This window comes from Acinonyx jubatus, chromosome B3, assembly GCF_027475565.1.
Source record: "Acinonyx jubatus isolate Ajub_Pintada_27869175 chromosome B3, VMU_Ajub_asm_v1.0, whole genome shotgun sequence".
In the NCBI taxonomy this organism is placed as follows: Eukaryota; Metazoa; Chordata; class Mammalia; order Carnivora; family Felidae; genus Acinonyx; species Acinonyx jubatus.
Genome location: NC_069386.1, coordinates 72,856,339 through 72,874,873, shown reverse-complemented (window position 1 = coordinate 72,874,873; position 18,535 = coordinate 72,856,339). Strand labels below are relative to the sequence as shown.

The 18,535-nt window shown below is 44.1% G+C and overlaps 1 long non-coding RNA gene across 12 annotated transcripts in view; it reads left to right on the top strand.

The window, feature by feature from the left end:
- Positions 1-18,535, top strand: part of LOC106979463 (uncharacterized) — a 256,270-nt gene that overhangs the window by 25,661 nt on the left and 212,074 nt on the right. For all 12 annotated transcript variants that reach the window (XR_008299299.1, XR_008299300.1, XR_003422416.2 and 9 more), the window contains 3 exons: positions 12,423-12,605; positions 15,381-15,633; positions 18,292-18,323. This is a non-coding gene — a long non-coding RNA (uncharacterized LOC106979463). The remainder of the gene's footprint in view (positions 1-12,422; positions 12,606-15,380; positions 15,634-18,291; positions 18,324-18,535) is intronic.

Below are 18,535 nucleotides of genomic sequence, written 5' to 3'. Positions count from 1 at the left end.
GCTTTGACAAAAGACCTGCTTAATACTAAGTAGGAGTAAAGCCTATGACCCACAAGGAACTGTATGGCCATAGACCACCCTTCATACAATGGAGTCGAGCCAACCAAGCACCTAGAGTTATCCAGTCAGTAAGGGTAGATAGAACCTGAGAAGGAACAAGGGGGCAAGGGGGGGGGGGGGCGGTGGGCAACCAGAACCTTATAAAATAAGAACCCTCACCTGGAGTCCTCAGGCATTCGCTTTCGAATGTCTCCTCTCTGTAAAGAGAGCTTTCCTACTATTCTTCCTTTCTAATATTTCTCTAATAAACTTTTGCCTACTGCTTATTTTGTGTCCACCTCTTCATTTTTTGAAGTAGTGAGACAATGAATCCCGGATATTGAGGTAAAAAAATCCTGTAGCACTTCTGACCTGTGACTTGCAGACCTGAGGCATACTCAGTTCCGTCCATATTTGCCACTAAAGATGCCAGCCAGTGTTGCCAGATCTTAGGATTTTTTAAACAGAAGGTAGAAATCTGGATTTTAATATGAACTGTTTGATTTTTGAATGTTGGCAACTAATTTACTTTTTTTTTTTTTTAAAGGTAAAACAAAACAAAAACCCCCAAACTAAAGCAATGAATGTATCTGTCTGTGCCAGAGACTGACTTGGTCTGTGCCTGTTTAAAAGCAATGTCTTGGGGTACCTGGCTGGTTCAGTTGGTAGAGCATATGACTCTTGATTTCAAGGTTGTAAGTTCAAGCCCCATGTTGGATGTAGAGCTTACATTAAAGAAAAAAACTAAAAAAAAAAGTATACATGCAATGGCTTATTCATTTTGTGAGATAATTGATTTATCTAGAATCTCATAACTCTATTGTATAGCTTATTCAATTTCTGGTTTTTCAGTTTTTGTCCCTGATGGCTCTGTATTTAGGCAATTGTTCATGAACGCCTTTTAGTTTCATTCATGCAGTCACTGTACAGATCCTTTTCAGGGACTCTGCAGCAGTGGGCAAAAGGTTCTTGTAAGACAGGCATTGGCTTCATTTTTCCCTCATGCCCAGGATTGCTTTCTGCTGCTGTGTTTGGCAACAGGTGGTGGTGGTGGTCCCCAGTCTTATCAGCAAGTAGCAGTTGGTTCTATCCTGGGCTTCAGGGCTCTCTGCAGCTGGTCACTTCTGGGAACTCCAGGATTATAGCTTTCCTGTGGTTTCCATGTAGGTGCTGAGATGCTGGCTTTGGGACAGGGACAAGATGGGGAATGCTGCACTTCCCCAGATGTCTTATCCTTCATTCGTCATGATTCCTTTGTACCAAGAAATTCACTGGGGAATTGTGGGTAGTGCAAATTACAATATAAAAAAAGGGACAGATCCTGCAAAAGGCATGCCTAATATGATTTCCTCTTGGGTCCCTTATGGGCACAATCAAATTCCTAGCCCTGTTTTCGAAATTGTTGTTTCCCCCTCTCCTCCCACAGAGACAGTCCCTGTGGCAGACACAGAGATGCGGAAAACAGCTCAGATCCTCTTTCTAGAAAGCACTCGTGCTGGCTCTTGGGAGCTTGATTAGCTGTCAGCCTTCAGCTGACAGTTAACACCTTCTTAGGCTGGCCCCAGACAATTCTGGGGTCCAGAAAAAGATCTTCCCATTTCTGCCTAACACGGGGCTCCTCTAACAGGCCATCTTTGCTTTAGAGCTTCCTGTTGGGCTGGCATTGCTGTCAGATCTGCATGAGGTCTAGCAGCTCCTTCTCCTCCCCTTCTCCTTTCACATGTATTACTCCAACTCAACCCTTCTGACTCCTGACTCCAACCAGGCTTTGCTTTGCTTTGCTTTGCTGAGGTCTCACTGGCAGTCTCTTTTGTTACCAAAACCCAAGTTTGGCTGCTTGGCATTTGAAAGCCCATATTCTAGAGACAAGTGTTGGTTGGAAAGGAAAGGTTGCTTTATTTAGGAAGCGGGTAACCTGAGAAGATGGCAGACTAATGTCCAAAGACCATCTCCAAAGGGCGGTTTTTTTAAGGGGAAAGCTCCGGGAAGTGGTGAGAGTCCACAAGCAATGGTACAGCAGTTAATTATTCTTGATATGATCTCAAGCAGACTGGCTAGCATCAGGGAAGGCTAATTTCTAGTGTGGTCAAACTTGATCTTAGAACATCTGGTTCCTTATTTCCTTAGAGTGAGTGTTCTGTTGAAATCTCTAAGAAGCTACAATTAGTCAAGCTATAAACTAGAGGGCACAGGTCAATGGGTTAAAGATAGATAGCCTTTAGGGCTGCTGAAAGCATAGTTACATTGTCTTCAGAATCTTTCCAATGCAACAACAGTTGTTCTCCCAGAGGATCTGTCCTTGCCCTAGAATCAGAGCATCAGGGCACTCTGAAGCAAGTTTCCTGAAGCTAGTAATTCCTGCCAGTTTGACTTTTCTGATGGGGGGCATTAGTAGAAACTTGCAGGGTGGGCTTTGACTGTCTCAAGCCAGTACAATAGTGCAAGTCCTGTTCTGGAGCTCCATGTGTTTTCTTGCCTCTCCTGAGATACTCCATTTTCCTGTGAGGAACTGAACACACACACACACACACACACACACACACACACACACACACACACACACAGAGCTTCCAAGAACCAACAGCAATTCTTAGGGATAATGCAGTCCGAGCTACATTTAGAAAGAGGACTCTGTCCCTAGAGGTGCCAGCTTGCCCTCTGGAGATTACATGGGACATTATTATGCAAAAGCAGTTTCAGTCCTTTTGCCCTGCTTTTTGAACTGTGTGAGAGGCCCATGGTATGACATGAATAAGCCCTGTCACAAGCCTTGCCAAGGGACGGAGCAGTGTACTTCTGAGGGCTTTCTCCTTATTGGGCCAGATCAAATTCTTGAGCACAACTGTACTTCTTTTAATCTCTGCAAAGGAAATGGGGGTAGTTTAAGAATTTATTGTCCTTCCACCTCAAGCAAACCCTTGGGAATGAAGGGGATGGGTGTTTTTGTCCTTCCAGGTACATGTGCTCTACCCACTCATTTTGAATGTCAGGACATAGGGACTGTTCTTACCTTTTGATGTTTCATAAAAAAACCCCAAGAATCATACACTACACATGTTCTGGACCTTGTTTTTTTTTTTTTTTTTTTTAAACCTTTTGTTTTGAAGCAATTATAGACTCAAAAGTAGTACACAGTGTCTCCGTGTACACTTCCTTCAACTTCCCCCAATGATGACACCTTACAGAGGTGACATCTGTAATACAATATCAAGACCAGGACATTGACATTGATACAATACTGCTAACTAGGGCAAAGATCCTATACAGTGTTCATTTTTTATGTGCACTCATTTTTGCGTGTGTCAGTGTGTGTGTTAGTGTGTGCACATGCTCCTTAACTTGGTGTATTTTGGAGATCTTTGACTAGTGAGCAGTATAGATTTATTTCATTCTTGTTCCTTCTTTTATTATCTGGATGAACTGTCATTTGTCGGTCCCCTATTGACGTCTGCTTTACTTGTTTTTGGCTTTTCTCTAATACAGCTGATGATGCAATAGTGTCTTTGTCCACATAACTAGAAGAACTTGTACTAAGCCCAGGTAAATAGTTAAGTCATAAAGCAAAGGGTATGTGCCTTTGACATTTGATAGAAATTGGCAGTTGACCTCCAGAAAAGCTTGCCTTTCTCCGGTCTCAGGGAACCTTCCAAAAGGGCAATTCATTGTGCAGGTGTCCATTTCATCACAACCTCACGGCACATAGTTTCACCAAACATTTTAATTTTTGCCAGTCTGGGTGAAAATAAATTTTTTTTTAAATTTACATTTCTTTATTAAGATGATTGAGTATATTTTCATATGTTTACAGGTATTTGTATTTCTTGTTTCATAAACAGCTTATTCATGTCCTTTGTCCACTTTTATTAGGTTGTTTACTTTGTTTTTTTATTTATTCTTATAAATTCTTTATGAAAGGAAGTTAACCATTTGACTGTGATGTGTTGCAAATATTTTTCTCAGTTTGACTTTTGAATTTATGTCTTTTTTTTAAATTTTTTTTTTAACGTTTATTTATTTTTGAGACAGAGAGAGACAGAGCATGAACGGGGGAGGGGCAGAGAGAGAGGGAGACACAGAATCGGAAGCAGGCTCCAGGCTCTGAGCCATCAGCTCAGAGCCCAACGCGGGGCTCGAACTCACAGACCGCGAGATTGTGACCTGAGCTGAAGTCGGACGCTTAACCGACTGAGCCACCCAGGCGCCCCTGAATTTATGTCTTTTTAAAAAAATGTTTATATTTTTGAGAGAGAGACAGAGAGAGAGAGAGACAGAGAGGGTGCAAGCAGGGGAGGGGCAGAGGCAGAGGGAAACACAGAATACAAAGCAGGCTCCCGGCTCTGAGCTGTCAGCACAGAGCCCAATGCGGGGCTCAAACCCACGAACCTTGACATCATGCTCTGAGCCAAAGTTGGACGCTTAACCGACTGAGCCACCCAGGTGCCCTAATGAATTTATGTCTTTTTAATGTCATTTAGATGTTTTAAATTTTTATGGAATCAACTCTATATTTTCTCTGATGGCTTCTGAGTTTTATGTCGTTCTTAGAAAGGCCTTTCTTACTCTAACAGTATTAAAAATTCACTCATGTTTTCATGTAGTTATTCAGTATTTGTGTGTGTGCACGCTCGTGTGTGTATTTGGGCCATATGGGGGCGCCTGGGTGGCTCAGTCGGTTAAGCGTCTGACTTCAGCTCAGGTCATGATCTTGCAGCTTATGGGTTGGAGCCCTGCATTGGGCTCTGTGCTGTGACAGCTCAGAGCCTGAAGCCTGTTTCAAATTCTGTGTCTCCCTTACTCTCTGCCCCTTCCCTGCCCGCACTCTGTCTCTGTCTGTCTCTGTCTCTGTCTCTGTCTCTCTCTCAAAAATAAATAAACATCAGTAAAAAAATTTAAATCTTTGGGCCATATGATATTTGCTCTTGTATGAGAAATGAGATGGACGTCCAGGTTAACTTTGTGGAAAAAAGTTTTCCCCAATGGTTAGCCAGTTATCTCAGCATTGTTGGAGATATTCCCCCATGCCTTGATTTCTTTATTATTCCCATATGTTTTTGAGCCTATTTCTGGATTCTGTTTCATTCCATTGATTTGTCTATCTGCTCTCAAGTCGGGATTTTAATAGCTATTGCAGAGAGGAAAAAAGAAAGTGGAAAAAGTACCATCAAATAATTTCAAGTAGAATGGCATGGCAGTTCAGAGGAGGGAGAAGGTATTTTTAGTTCGGGTGGTCTGGAAAAGCTTTATGAAAGAGAGACATTTAAGACGGAGGTTAAATGAGCTTCTTTAGTCAAAGGAAATAAAAAAACAAAGACTTGGAGGGAGGAGGTGGTGAATATTTGTGCCGATGCCTGTTGTATCTCTGCAAAGGAGCCCATACTCCACCACTTGGGAGTTTATGCATGCATGTCTTGAATACAGTCAAGAGCATAAATAAATTTTTGTACTACTTATTTAAATCATTTTGAGGATATGTTTATTAACCATAATAGCTACAAGTTGAGCACCTACTATTTGCTAGGAATATCTGTGTTAATTCTGATTCTCACCACGATAAGCAAGATTGTTATTATTATTCTCTTTTAGCAATGAGGAAAAGCCTCACTCAGGTTAAATAACAGATCATAAATGGCTGCACTGAGATTCAAATCCATAGCCAGCAAATAAAAAACCAGTCACACCTACGAGAAACTAGAATAGAAAATATAGCTCTGCCCACATCACCTGGGATCCCTTTGCTTCTGTGCACAGCAGGTGAATTCCAGTGTGAGCTCATTCCCCAAAGCCAGCATATTATTGGAAGGTACAGGAGCGCCAGAGGGGCCTAAGAATTTGTGTCCCTTCCCTCCCTCCACAGCCCTTAACCAATGACTGATGGGGATGAGATACACATACTCTAGATCTTGTCCTCTCTCTGGGATGCTTTTGAGGTGTGACCCACAGTGCCCCCCAAGCCCTCTGTGGGAATGAGTGTAAATTACCCTCTGTGTGACTTGGCTTGATATTGCACCTTATGTAGCCCAACTTCCTCATTTATTCTAACCTTTTCCTGAAAATACTTCTTTTCTTCTTCTTTTTTTTAATGTTCATTTATTTGTTTTTGAAATGGAGAGAGGATGAGAAGGAGAGGGGCAGAGAGAGGGGGGAGACAGAGAGTCCCAAGCAGGCTGCACGCTGTCAGCACAGAGCCTGATAAACATGAGATCATGACCTGGAGATCATGACCTGAGATGAAATCAAGAGTCGGGTGCTTAACTGACTGAGCCACCCAGGCACCCCGCCCTGGAAATATTTCTTAATAAATCTTTTTCACATGTATCTTTCTCCAAGGCAGTATTGTTCCAAGAAAACTTTTAGTGATATAGAGGTGTGTGTGTGTGTGTCTTTGTGTGTGTGTGTGTGTGTGTGTGTGTGTGTGTGTGTGTGTGTGTCTGTGTGTGTCTGTGTGTCTGTGTATTGGGTTGCCATTTAACTTGCATTTCTTACTGGGGAGGGAGGCAAAAAGCTTGAAAGCCACTGTCCTATACCACATTAAACTGTCTCTATTTGTGTAGAATTCACTGAACTGGACAGTTTCCTGGGTGCTCCAATCACAACTGCAGGTAATTTTCCAGGTCTTACTGCCTATTTGAGTACAGTGACTTAAAATACATTGAATAAAAATGTATTAGTCATGGGTCTAGAGAACACCATCAACTTTGACACAATTGACTAGGCTCTTCTTTGAACTTCTTTGGGCCATCAAGCCTGCCGAACAGCTTTCAAAGTCCAGGTTTCCCTTTGCTAAGGTTGATAAATGTGGTATAAAGGTCATGATGTTTGATTGTTAATTTTCTGCTAGCAGGAATAGGAAGACCAAGTTTGCCTTGTAACAGAGCCAGACAGTATACCTGACCATACGGTGGGATAGTCAGCCCAGAGCTCTGGCCCTAAGCCTGGCTTTGGTGGAGAGAGGTGGGGTGTACAAAATTGCTCTGCATTTACCCCCCAAGGCAGTGCAGTTAAAGGAAAGGAAGATAACATATCACAGTACTCACTAACAGCCAATGAGACCTAGCAAAGAGATCAGGCAAGTTTCTGTTGGTCTTATCAGTAGCGATCCCAGGGTAGACGTGGCTTCCAGAATCCACTGGAGGGAGGCCATGAGTGGAGAGAAGGAAGCACCAACTCCCAAAGTATAGCAGACATGAAATCTGGAAGGCAGTGCAAAAAAAGAGCAAGAGACCCACCTTCCCAGAAAAGCCTCAGGAGCCCTGCCATGATGGTGTCAATTGAAGACCTTTATTTGTTAGTACATGATATAAGATTGGTTCCATATTTAGAAGAGAACTAACATGTGTTGAAAATTCAATGGAATGATTAAGAAAAAAGGAAAGAGATCTCAGCTTATCAAGTTTTGGATGAAGATGGCCATGAGTTAAGAATTTATAGGGTCTCTGGTTATTGTCCCAGGGAAGAGCCATGCTTTCTGGTAGATGTGGCCATTCTGGTCACCGCAAAGGTGCGCTGCAGTGTGGGAGGTGGGTGCTTATTAGCGCCATCAAGGTCTGGTTGAAGGATCCTTCACTACCAGCCAACTCCCTTCCAGCTGATTACATATTCATTCCATTGCTTTCTGATTCTTACTCCAGGTAGGAGGTGTGGATCATAGATGATACCTTTTCTCATTACTGGGAGGTAATGTTCCCCACCGAAACCTAGTCCATTGGCTTTTGAGACTAAATCAATTTCATGTGAGTTTGAGTTGTGAGAGTCAGTATCATATTCCCCCACAAGTTTTAGAAAAGAACTAAGATGTTGACTATCCAAGTTCCAGGCTGATTGGTCTGAGAGCCACACCAGGGGTCAGGATCCTGAGAGTCCCAGCCTGAAATGTGCAGTCAGATCTCATAGGTTCCCAGACCATAGAAGAGCATCAGACCCCTGCCCAGATGACCTGAAAACCTGGGGGCAGGCATTACAAGCTGGTTCCTGACTGTTGGTAAGACTCTAGAATTCAGCCATAAGAGGACATTCACATGGCAGGTGGGGTGAGAGAGAGCTTTGGCTCGAGGGAGCTGAGCAGGGGTGGAATTGGAGGTGTGTTGGGCGAGGGTCAGTTTGGTCTTCAGTTTTTGTCTTGACCACTGTTTCTGGAAAATTAAGTGAGAAAGAAGCTTTTGGGCTCTGTCTCCAGGGGAAGCTGTGCTCAATTCCAGTGGTGACGACAGGCTCCCTAGCTCAGGGGTTCTATCTCTGTCTGACATTCAGGGTGGGGTGGGGTGGCTCCTATGAGGCATGGTGGGGCGGGATGTGGGGGGCTCCTTGGCTCATAGTGCACAAGTATTAAGTATTTTAAGCTTTATAATATTCATACAGTACTTTCACATAAACCTCCTACCGTAATTGTTGCAAAGATACACAATTTTTTCCCCAAAGCAGATTCTAATTAATCAACAGTATGCTGATTAAGCATCTGCAGGAGAAGCATTGTGCTAAATGCTGTAGGATATTAAAGATTAACAGCACGAACTTAGTTCTTGCACTCAAGGAATTTACAATCTAACTGAGGAGCTATGACAGGTCAATGAAACATCCAGAAAACAACCGCCGAAAAAAAGAGCTAAACTAAGTGTTATTTATCTGCACCTCTTCCTACCCTTCCATTGAGTCTCCCCACAGGGAAGCTCTCCCCTGCCCCAGGGGGTGGGACTCTGGAGGCTCTAGGCACATAACACAAGCCTTCCTCTTGTGCCCCACCCGCTCCTCAGTCCACCCGTCTTTGTCCCCTCCCTTCCCATAAGGCTCTGTGGGGGTGGCTGGGAGTAGGGGTTCGTATGGAGAGATCTCCAGAAAATGGACCCTGCAAAGGTGAATGGGTCGGACAAAAATAGGTCTCATGTTTTTTATCATTTTCTGTTAAAATTGAATGAGTTTGGTTCGTTGGACGGGTCAGGCATACCTTATTAAATTGATGAGCATCTGTGAAGTCTCACACATGCCGAAAGAAGATAAAAGGCCATCAGGAGATCAGGGTGTGGACGTCTTGGGGGCTTCTTTGGTTGCTTTTCCAGGTTCTGACACTCTGTCTTTATACCCATATTCTTAAAATAAACATTCCTCCCAGACTAGTGCTAATGCTGTGAGTGTCATCATTTGGGTGTGGTCCTTTGAACAAGGCAGGTTCAAGAGAGTGACAGAAGTATTACTGGAACCAGCTTCTGCTATTGTGCTGGCCTTTCTCAACAGGGGCTCCAGAAGAGAATCGAGGCCTGTAGCATAGTATTTGAAGGATTATTTTCTCAGTTCTCTCAAGGATGGTATATAGCTAGTACCAGTCTAGAAGCAAAAGAGATACAAGTTAATTTATTACATACAATCGTTGCCCTAGGGCATTAGGACTTAGGTTTCTCATGGAGACCAGGGTCTCAAGCAACACCTGAGCTCCTTCCTTTTCTTGGCCTGACTCTGTTACCATAAGTGACCCATAATGACTTCTTGAGTCATGAGTTTTGACGATGTAGACCATAAATAATTGGAGTTCAAAGGTGAGACCAGAGCCCTGTGGGTAGTATTATGTTGAGTTATAATGTTATTAGCTATACTAAGGTCTAGTATGAACCTAGATTAGGCAGTGAGCTTGGAAAGAGAAGACTCTTCAAACATGCTCTCTCCCTCCTTCTGTATCAGGGAGCTCTGCAAGGCAGGGTGGCTTGGAATGGCCGTACATTTGAGTAATGACTCTTCTCTGTAGTATGGAATTGGAAAACCTCCATTGCAAGAAAAAGCATACTTTAGATCTTATAAACAGTGATTTAAATAACAAAGGTGAAGGAAGTATGTCTGCCCCATCTGATATACAAGAGATCTTCTGATTTGGCAAGGGGAGTCAAGGTATTGAGTGAGTCTGGAATGTGTCAGAATTGATGGGGTAGAGAGAGAAGGTAAGGGTGCCTTGAGCTCAACAAGATAAGCATAGGGACCTGTCGGTACAGAAGAACACAGGAGCCACTGGTTCTCCTGTCCTCACTCTCACCATGCAGGGCTGGGTTGGGAGGATGCCTAGGAAATACTATCATGCTGGAGTTTAAATGTTCGGGAAAGCATTTTCTCTGATGCAGGCTTGGCCTGTACATTGTCTGACTCCCGTGTTTTGGAGGTTGCCAGGGGACAATACATTCCTTTGAGATTCTGGTTTCTACCCTTAATGGACCAGGCAGAGCCTAGTTTTCTTGGGCCCCTGCAGGCTGTGAGAATAACTGCATTCCTGCTTGAAACCCCCAGCTTCCCTCTTTGGCTAGAGACCCTTCCTTTCTTCCTGGCTGGATCCGGGGAGGCTGAGAAGTAGCATTCAAACTTGCCATGCTGCAACCGTAGCTTGTAGGACTGCATCTCTGTGTAAAGATTCACTTAGAGTTTCTAGTGTGGAGCTACAAAATGTATCCTTATTTTAGATCAGGTCTCTTTGCTGTATGTTCTTATGTACTTCCCTTTTGAAATACTTACACTAAGATTGTTTATTTAAACTGATTTTCTGCTGTAGACTATGAGCAGCATGAGATCAGGAACTGAGCCTATCTTGCTCACTGCTGTATCCCTATTACCAAGTACAACAGATTCCTCCTGGACACTTCAAAGAGGGGACTTAAAATGGAATTGAGGGGTGCCTGGGTGGCTCAGTCCACTTTGGCTCAGCTCATGATTTCACAGTTCATGAGTTCGAGCCCTGTGTTGGGCTCTGTGCTGACCACATGGGGCCTGCTTGGGGTTCTCTGTCCCCCTCTTTCTGCCTCTCCCCTGCTCTCTCTCAAAATAAGTAAACAAACATTAAAAAAAACAAAACAAAACAAACCAGGGAGTTGATTACATGTAATGGACAGAGGTGAGAAGCTGAATGGGCTGGAAAAATAATCAGGTATTAGTGCCAGCAGAAAGCTGCTGCTACCATGGAGACTCGAAGGACACAGGAGAGGGATGGTGTCACTAGAATCAGAAACTGAGGCTGTGCCATGGTGAGGACTGCCAAGGACCCTGATGGGAGGAGCTGTGTGGTGAGGAGCTGGGTCCATTGCAGGAAAATGATACTCAAGGTACAGAGGGATGGGAAAAATAACCTGGCTTCTCTTGCTTCCCAATGTCCAACCTGTTACTGTTGCCTTCCATGGGCCATTCTAACTGGAAGGCAATTGGAGAGGGTAAAGAGGGAACAGGATTTGCAGGAGAAGGGCAGGGAAGAGATCTGAGAGCAAATAGGCAATGACTGGCACAATATGAAGTAACAAATACTCGTTGCTTACATGAATGAATAGGCATGGGTGCCTGGGTGGCTCAGTCGGTTGAGCGTCTGACTTTGGTTCAGGTCATGATCTTGTGGTTTGTGAGTTGGAGTCCCGTATCAGGCTCTGTGCTGACAGCTCAGGGCCTGGAGCCTGCTTCAGGTTCAGTGTGTTCTTCTCTCTCTGCCCCTCCCCTGCTTGTGCTCCGTCTCTCTCTGTCTCAAAAACAAATAAAAAAATTTTTAATAGAAAAAATGAATGAATAGGCAAAGAGACATGCATTAAGTATTGGCTGATCAATATTTAAGGGAGCCACACCCTCCCATTCACAACCTGTCAAAACTATCCCACCCCTCACTTTTCTGCCACTAGCTGCTACAGATGTCTTCTTGAGCCGCAAGTTTGGACAGTGTAAGCTAAGGGTAACTGAAGTTCAAAGGATAGCCAAGAGCTCTAGTTCATTCTGAATTGCCTGAATTAAAAAAATGTTCTTCTGCAGGGATTACCCAAAATACTAGTAAAGATGTAGGCTATTTAACATTACCCAGTTTGAAATCCAGCCGACTTTTCTTGAGCCTCAAATCTAGCAGCTACAGGGATAGCTGCCTCAAAATGACACAGGTCACCATTTCTGAGGCAAAGACCTAGCCTGTCCCTTACAGGTAGGTGCGTGGTTAGGGTTTCAGGTCAATGGGGCTGAGAGGCTTTCTTCTCAGTTGGGCTCCTGTATGTACCCTTTTGGAGACATGGAAGGCTGCAATTCTACAGTGTTTCCACTAGAGGGCCACAGGGCCTCCCCTCAGAGTCCAGACTGGGCGGAGACTTGGTACCTCACCCATATTCCATGGGGGCGCTGCTATGTGGGGTCTAGACTTAGGCACCTCATGTGTTGGAGCTGATCTGGAGTAGCAGAGCTGCCATGATTCAGAGATAGGAATTTCCTATTCAGTTTCCTTACTGTCCCTTTTGCTGGTTCATTTTACATTTAATAACAGTTGATTTAAAACATTTACAAATGAAGAAATCAAAGTAGGAAGTGTGTGTGTGTGTGTGTGTGTGTACACTCCTGTGCATGTTCATAAATACATGTGGCTATTTTGAATTTTTTTAAATCATTTATTTATTTTCAAGAGACAGAGACAGAGTGCCAGTGGAGGAGGAGCAGAGAGAGAGGGAGACAGAGAATCCGAAGCAGGCTCCAGGCTGTCGGCGCAGAGTCCGACACAGGGCTCGAACCCACCAACCGTGAGATCATGACCTGAGCAGAAGTCAGTTGCCCAATGGACTGAGCCCCCACATGTGGCTATTTTGAAGGTGAGGTAGCAGGAAGTGGGGATAATTGTGGTCACATCAATCAATGCCTAAACCTACAGCTTAAATATTATTTAATGTTGAAGAAATTCAGAGCTGGAAAAAGACCTTGGAAATAATTTAGCACCTCCCTCATTTATAGCTGGAGAAACCAACAGAGACTTTGCTGCTTGCAAGATGCCTGGAAGGTTCAGAAATTTTAGGAATGTAGTTAATACGTCGAGTTATTAAGGGGTTTGTGGTAAGATTTTCAGTATTCCATGCTTGCTCCCCTTTTCTTAGGTTCCACCTGAACTGTTAAGACAGCAGCAACAAAGCACAAAAAGACATTTTCCAGTTTTCTGTTGAAAATGTTTGGCTTTCTGTTTCTAATCCCATCTTTGGTCTTCGTGTTCTTTCTGGAAAGAAAGATCGAACCAGAGGATAGAAAGACCCGACATTGTAGGAAAATTATCCAGGAAGATGGTGGAGTGAGTAGAAACCCAGCCAAACTCCTCATCACAAATTGTATTAAAATCAATCAGAAATTTTACTAAAGAAATTTCAGCAGTACCACAGAGATCAGTCACTAAGGTAACTTAAGGGAGAATGCATTAAACTGGAAAAATTAATGTGGTCTTCCTGAAAAAGTGTCATCACTCAAAAAATAAAAAAGGAGGTACAAAAAACTTTATTTTAATTAATCCTGAAAAAGAGCAACCACAGGGAACCACACAAAGAATTCAGAAAACAGTTGGAGCCCCTTTTCAAAGAAACGGATAACGGATAACGATATCCTCTCAAGTGAGAGAAGGTCAGAATTAAAAAGAATGAAGGTAACAATCATTGCAAAAGACAAACTGAGGTTGTTGTTTAAGCTGTACAAAGAAGAAATTGCATTTAAATCAGTTTAAAAAACACTAAAAAAACTTTCAGCGACATATCCAGAATTTCAAGAAACTGAACTAAGAAATTAAACAGTTCAGGAGGGCCATTCTGGGGAATAGAGCTCAGCATTGCAATTTCTTCATAGTTAGATTTTCCGGATAAGTAGACAAAATAAAAGGGACTAAATCAATAATTAAAGATGCAGTAATATATTCCCCAGAACCAATAAGAGGGTAGATTTGAAATCTATGAAGAACCTATGGTCTCAGAGTCCTTACAACATTTCAAGAGCGACTTGTGATTTACGAGATAGCTCTCACACTCGTGCGTGTTCTCATTTGCCCTTCACAACAACTATATGAGGTAGACAGATAATATTATTCCCTCATTTTGCTGACAGAAATTAGCCTCTGAGAGGCTGAGTGGTTTGTCCAAGGGATATAACTAGTGAGTGAAGAGTCCAAGTTTTGCTCTCCAAAGTGGGAGGATCTTATGTACATTTTGCATACTAAGGAAAAAACATCTACAATAACATGCAAAAAGAAAAGATCACTTAAAAATGTTTTTAAAAATGTTTAGTTATTTTTGAGAGAGAGAGAGAGAGACAGAGCATGAGCAGGGGAGGGGCAGAGAGAGAGAGGCAAACACAGACTCTGAAGCAGGCCACAGGCTCCAGGCTCGGAGCTGTCAGCGCAGGGCCCAGTGTGGGTGTTGAGCTCTCGAACTGTGAGATCATGACCTGAGCTGAAGTCAGATGCTCAACTGACTGAGCCACCCAGGCACCGCTGGAAAAGATCACTTTTAAAAGAATGCAAATTGGAAAGACTATTGCCCTTTCTAGTAACATAAAAATAGCGTGGTGAATATGGAAAGATATCACCAAGGATGGGGGTGGGTGGAGAGAGAGAGAGAGACAGAGTGAGAGAGATTGTGTCCATTCATTCATAACCTTGCCAAACTGCCCTCCATGTGAGATGCCACAAAGACCTCTTCAAGGTCCTAGAAACCCAACCAGTCATCTTTTTCCAATTAGTTCTGAGGACTGCTTCTAACAGAAGTCTGCATTAAACACAGAAACCTAAATAGGTGGCATTGACCTGAATTATCTATTCTTATCTTTTACATTATCTATTACAAAAACATGTAAATGAGAACAGTATGAGAAAGCATTTTTTTGTTGATAAAGTACGATTATTGTATTTGATGGAATGAGAGTAAGATGTATCCTCATTCCTGTATGAGGCATTACAAACTGCTGTCAACTTTCTAAGAATTATTTGGCTAAATATGACAGGAACTGTCCCCTACACTCAATACTACCAGTCTGGGAACTTATCCTAAAGCAATAATGCAAAGAAGAAAAAGTTATATAGGTGGCTATACTGAAATTATTTATAGTTGTTAAAACTTGAAATAAAAACCAGTAATTGGGTTTTAGCCCACATGAATATTATGTAAGCTATTAAAAAATAATGAAAATTAAATGTGTGTATGAAATTAGCGATGGGAGTAGAACTAAACTTTTCACATTACCCTGATTAAACAACGAAAACCGTGTGCACATAGATAAAAAGTGGAATGCCATTCAGGGAAACGACATGAATTCATTTAGGGAGTGGGATTGAAGCTGAGCTTTCTAATTTCATTCTTTAAATAATTTTTTAATTTATAAATGATTAAGAAATGACCAATGCTGTTGCTGAAACATGGCCAGTCCCATCCAGGTCAGAGATTTGTGGCCTCTTTGGAAGGGTGAGAAAGTGCTCATAGGCATGGTGTCTGAGTAGGAGAGCTGAGGCCCATGGGCCTGGGGACCAGGGCTGAGAAGAGACCTAATTTACCCTCCGTCGTCATCGTCATCGTCTTCTTCTTCTTTTTTAAAATATTTTTAAATGTTTGTTTATTTTTCAGAGAGAGAGAGCATGTGCACACGAGCAGGGGAGGAGCAAAGAGAGAGAGGGAGAGAGGGGATCCAAAGCAGGCTCTGCTCTGATAGCAGAGCCCAATGCGGGACTTGAACTCACGAACCTCAAGATCATGACCTGAGCCGAAGTTGGATGCTTAACTGTCTGGGCCACCCAGGCACCCCGTCCTCTATCTTCTTTGATGCCTTTTGAATTTTGTATCCTATGCATGTGGTACCAATTTTGAAAATGATATCCAGGTGTGACAAATCTCCATTGACTATGTTTCTGATTCCAGAATTGCGCCAAATGGTCGGATGATGGGACAGAATAGTTAAAATCAGGGTGGCCTTGGAAAATCCAGAGCATTCAGTCAGTGTGCCAAATAATTGGAAGGGTGAGCAGTTGAAGCCATCCTGAAGGTAGACAGAGGGCAACAGGTAGGGGGTGGGCCTGCCTGGGAGTCCAGTTGAAGTGGCGGAGATCTGGGAATCTCAGGGTTGAAGGCCAAGGAACAGAGAGCTGCAGTGTGGAGGTTGAAGGTGAGCAGAGCCACTGACAAAATGCTTGTGTTGCAGATGGCAGGAGAGGGAGGTGAGGGAGGTGTGGGCCGAGTGGCAAGGGAGGCAAGACTACCCCATGAGGTATGGTGCAGATGGAAACCAAGGGTAGGGCATGGAGTGGAGCCAGAGCCTCTGGGGGTATGAGGTGGGGGACACCACAGAGGCTCGGAACAAGGGGAGCCTACTGGGGTGGGCTGCTGAGGCCAGGGCGAGGTGGGAGGAAACAGATGCACCTGACTGGGTCCAAGGATCCGGGGCCAGTGGTGCTAGGGTAGCTGCAGATCTTAACAGTTTCTTCTCTTACATAGCTGGCAAGGGAGAAACAGTAGGATTAGCATTCAGAAGGCCTAGGTTCAGGTCTTGCTTTGGGGACCAGCTCTGTGACCTTGATCACTGTTCTGTCATCCTCAAATATGGGTCATATTACCTGGAGGCAGAATGAGGGGACAACAGTGAGCTGGGGAATGGGGAGCTACGTGCTCTCTGAGCTGTACCTACAATCAGCACAAAACAGCTCGAAGCAGAGAAGTGCCATGTCACATGAAGGAGGCAGAAAGGCCACTTGAGATGGATTGAAGCCTGAATAAAGACCTTAACTTGTTAGAACAGGATTTGAGGAACCGCAGAGCCCTGAAGAGTGGCAGGTGTCTACACTGGCTAAGCACTGCTCGGGTGAGGGAGAGGTGTAGTGTTTTTTTTTTTGCTGACAGGGATGCATTAGGCTTCTCTGACCCCCTCAAATCCTTGAGTCACGGTAACCTGCTCGGCAGGTAACCCTCTTGTGACCCTCTGTGTGGCACTGTTTGGCTTCCCACATAGCCTGCCCCACAGGCATAAGCCTTTCCATTAGAGGAGGAAAATACCCTGTCCCTTTGAAAGTTGTTTCTCATTGTTCACTAAAATAGTTAAAAACAGCAACTTCGGGACCACGTTCAAGTTCTAGCTCTACTCGCTGCTTTCTTCAGCTGCCACCAAGGTGCTTGGTCTTTGTGAGGAAGTTAAACTAAGGCTGCGTTGGGTGAGGGCGTTGCCTCATTCCGTGACTAGCACTGTGCCAGGTACACTGGCCTAGCACGCCTGCACCAAGGCCTTCATCTGGGAGCTCCCCTGAATGTACTTGGCCCTCATCCTGCACGACAATGAGGTGACAGTCATGGAGGAGAGGATCAGTGCCCTTATTGAAGCAGTGGGTGTAAAGGTTTCAACCTTTTTGGCCAGGCTTGTCTGCAAAGGCCCTGGATGATGTCAACATCGGGAGCCCCATCTATGTAGTTCAGGGCTGGTGGACCTGTGCCCTGCACTGCTGCCGTCTCAGTTGAGGAGGGAGTGGAAGCAAAGAAGAAGAAGCTGAGGAGTCTGAGGAGGACGTGTGCTTTGGTCTGTCTGACTAAACTTCTTCTGTAGCCTGTTCAGTAAGAAGCAGAAGTGTTAAGGAAAAAAGTTCTGGCTCTGCTTCTTCCTAGCTGGTGACCTTGGACAGGTGACTGGACCTTCCTGTGCCTCAGTTTTCTCATCTATAAAATGGAGATGTTAATAGTACTTGGCTCCTACTTGTGAGGAATAGTGTGGTAAATCATGTAAGAGTACTCAGCGCGTGGCGCATAGTAGGTGCTGTGCACATGCTGTGGTACATGTGGGAAATGACTGACTTGGCACTCTTGTTTATCCACATTGCACTCTGGGAGCTTAGAGTCTCGAAGATGCTGGCACCCCTGAGAGGCTGTCCCATTCTCTCTGTGCTGGTAGAATCAGGTTTCTGAGCCTATAAGTCTGAGGAAGACATTCAGCCATGGTGACTTCTCCAAAGTAATGCCTTGTGGGGACCTTAGGCAGTGACCCAGAGGGCTGCCCATGCTTGCCTCCTGCGTTCTTTCCTTTCTTCCACATCTTAATGCCACTCGGGACTGTTGACAGGGCTGGACGGGATGTCTGTAAGCCCTTGCAGACAGCAGGCATAAATGATACATGATAAATGAATGAATGAAATTGCCTGCTCATCCCTTCTTCCGGGGCTGGCAGTCCCCAGGGAGACAGACATGTGCGGAAATTGTACAGCCACATATGAAGAGGAAAGAGGACTCTATTGTATCAGAGGAGGGAGGCAGGGGGGAGATTTTGTTTGTTTTGAAGAAAATTCCAGGAGTTTCCTAGAGGGAGGAGCTTCCAGATGGAGGAGGTGGTTTTCGTGAGTCTTGGAGGGGTGAATAGGCTACAGGGAGCTGAGGTGGCTGCAGCCTGGGTGTGTGTGGCAGAATGCTGGGAGATGAGGCAGAACCATCTGATGGGGGCCAGATCCCATGAGTATGAACAATGACAAATTGTGCTGTGCTAATAGGTTTTGATTTCATCCTACAGGCAATGGGGATCCCCTGGAGAATTTCAGGCAGGTGAGTGACAAAAAGGAATTTGCATTTTATTTATTTAGTTAGTTTTTTAAATGTTTAGTTATTTTTGAGAGAGACAGAGTGTGAACAGGGGAGGGGCAGAGAGAGAGAAAGGGAAACACAGAATCCAAAGCAGGCTTCATGGTCATGTGAGATCATGACCTGAGCAGAAGTTGGACACTTAACTGACTGAGCCACCCAGGCGCCCCAGGAAT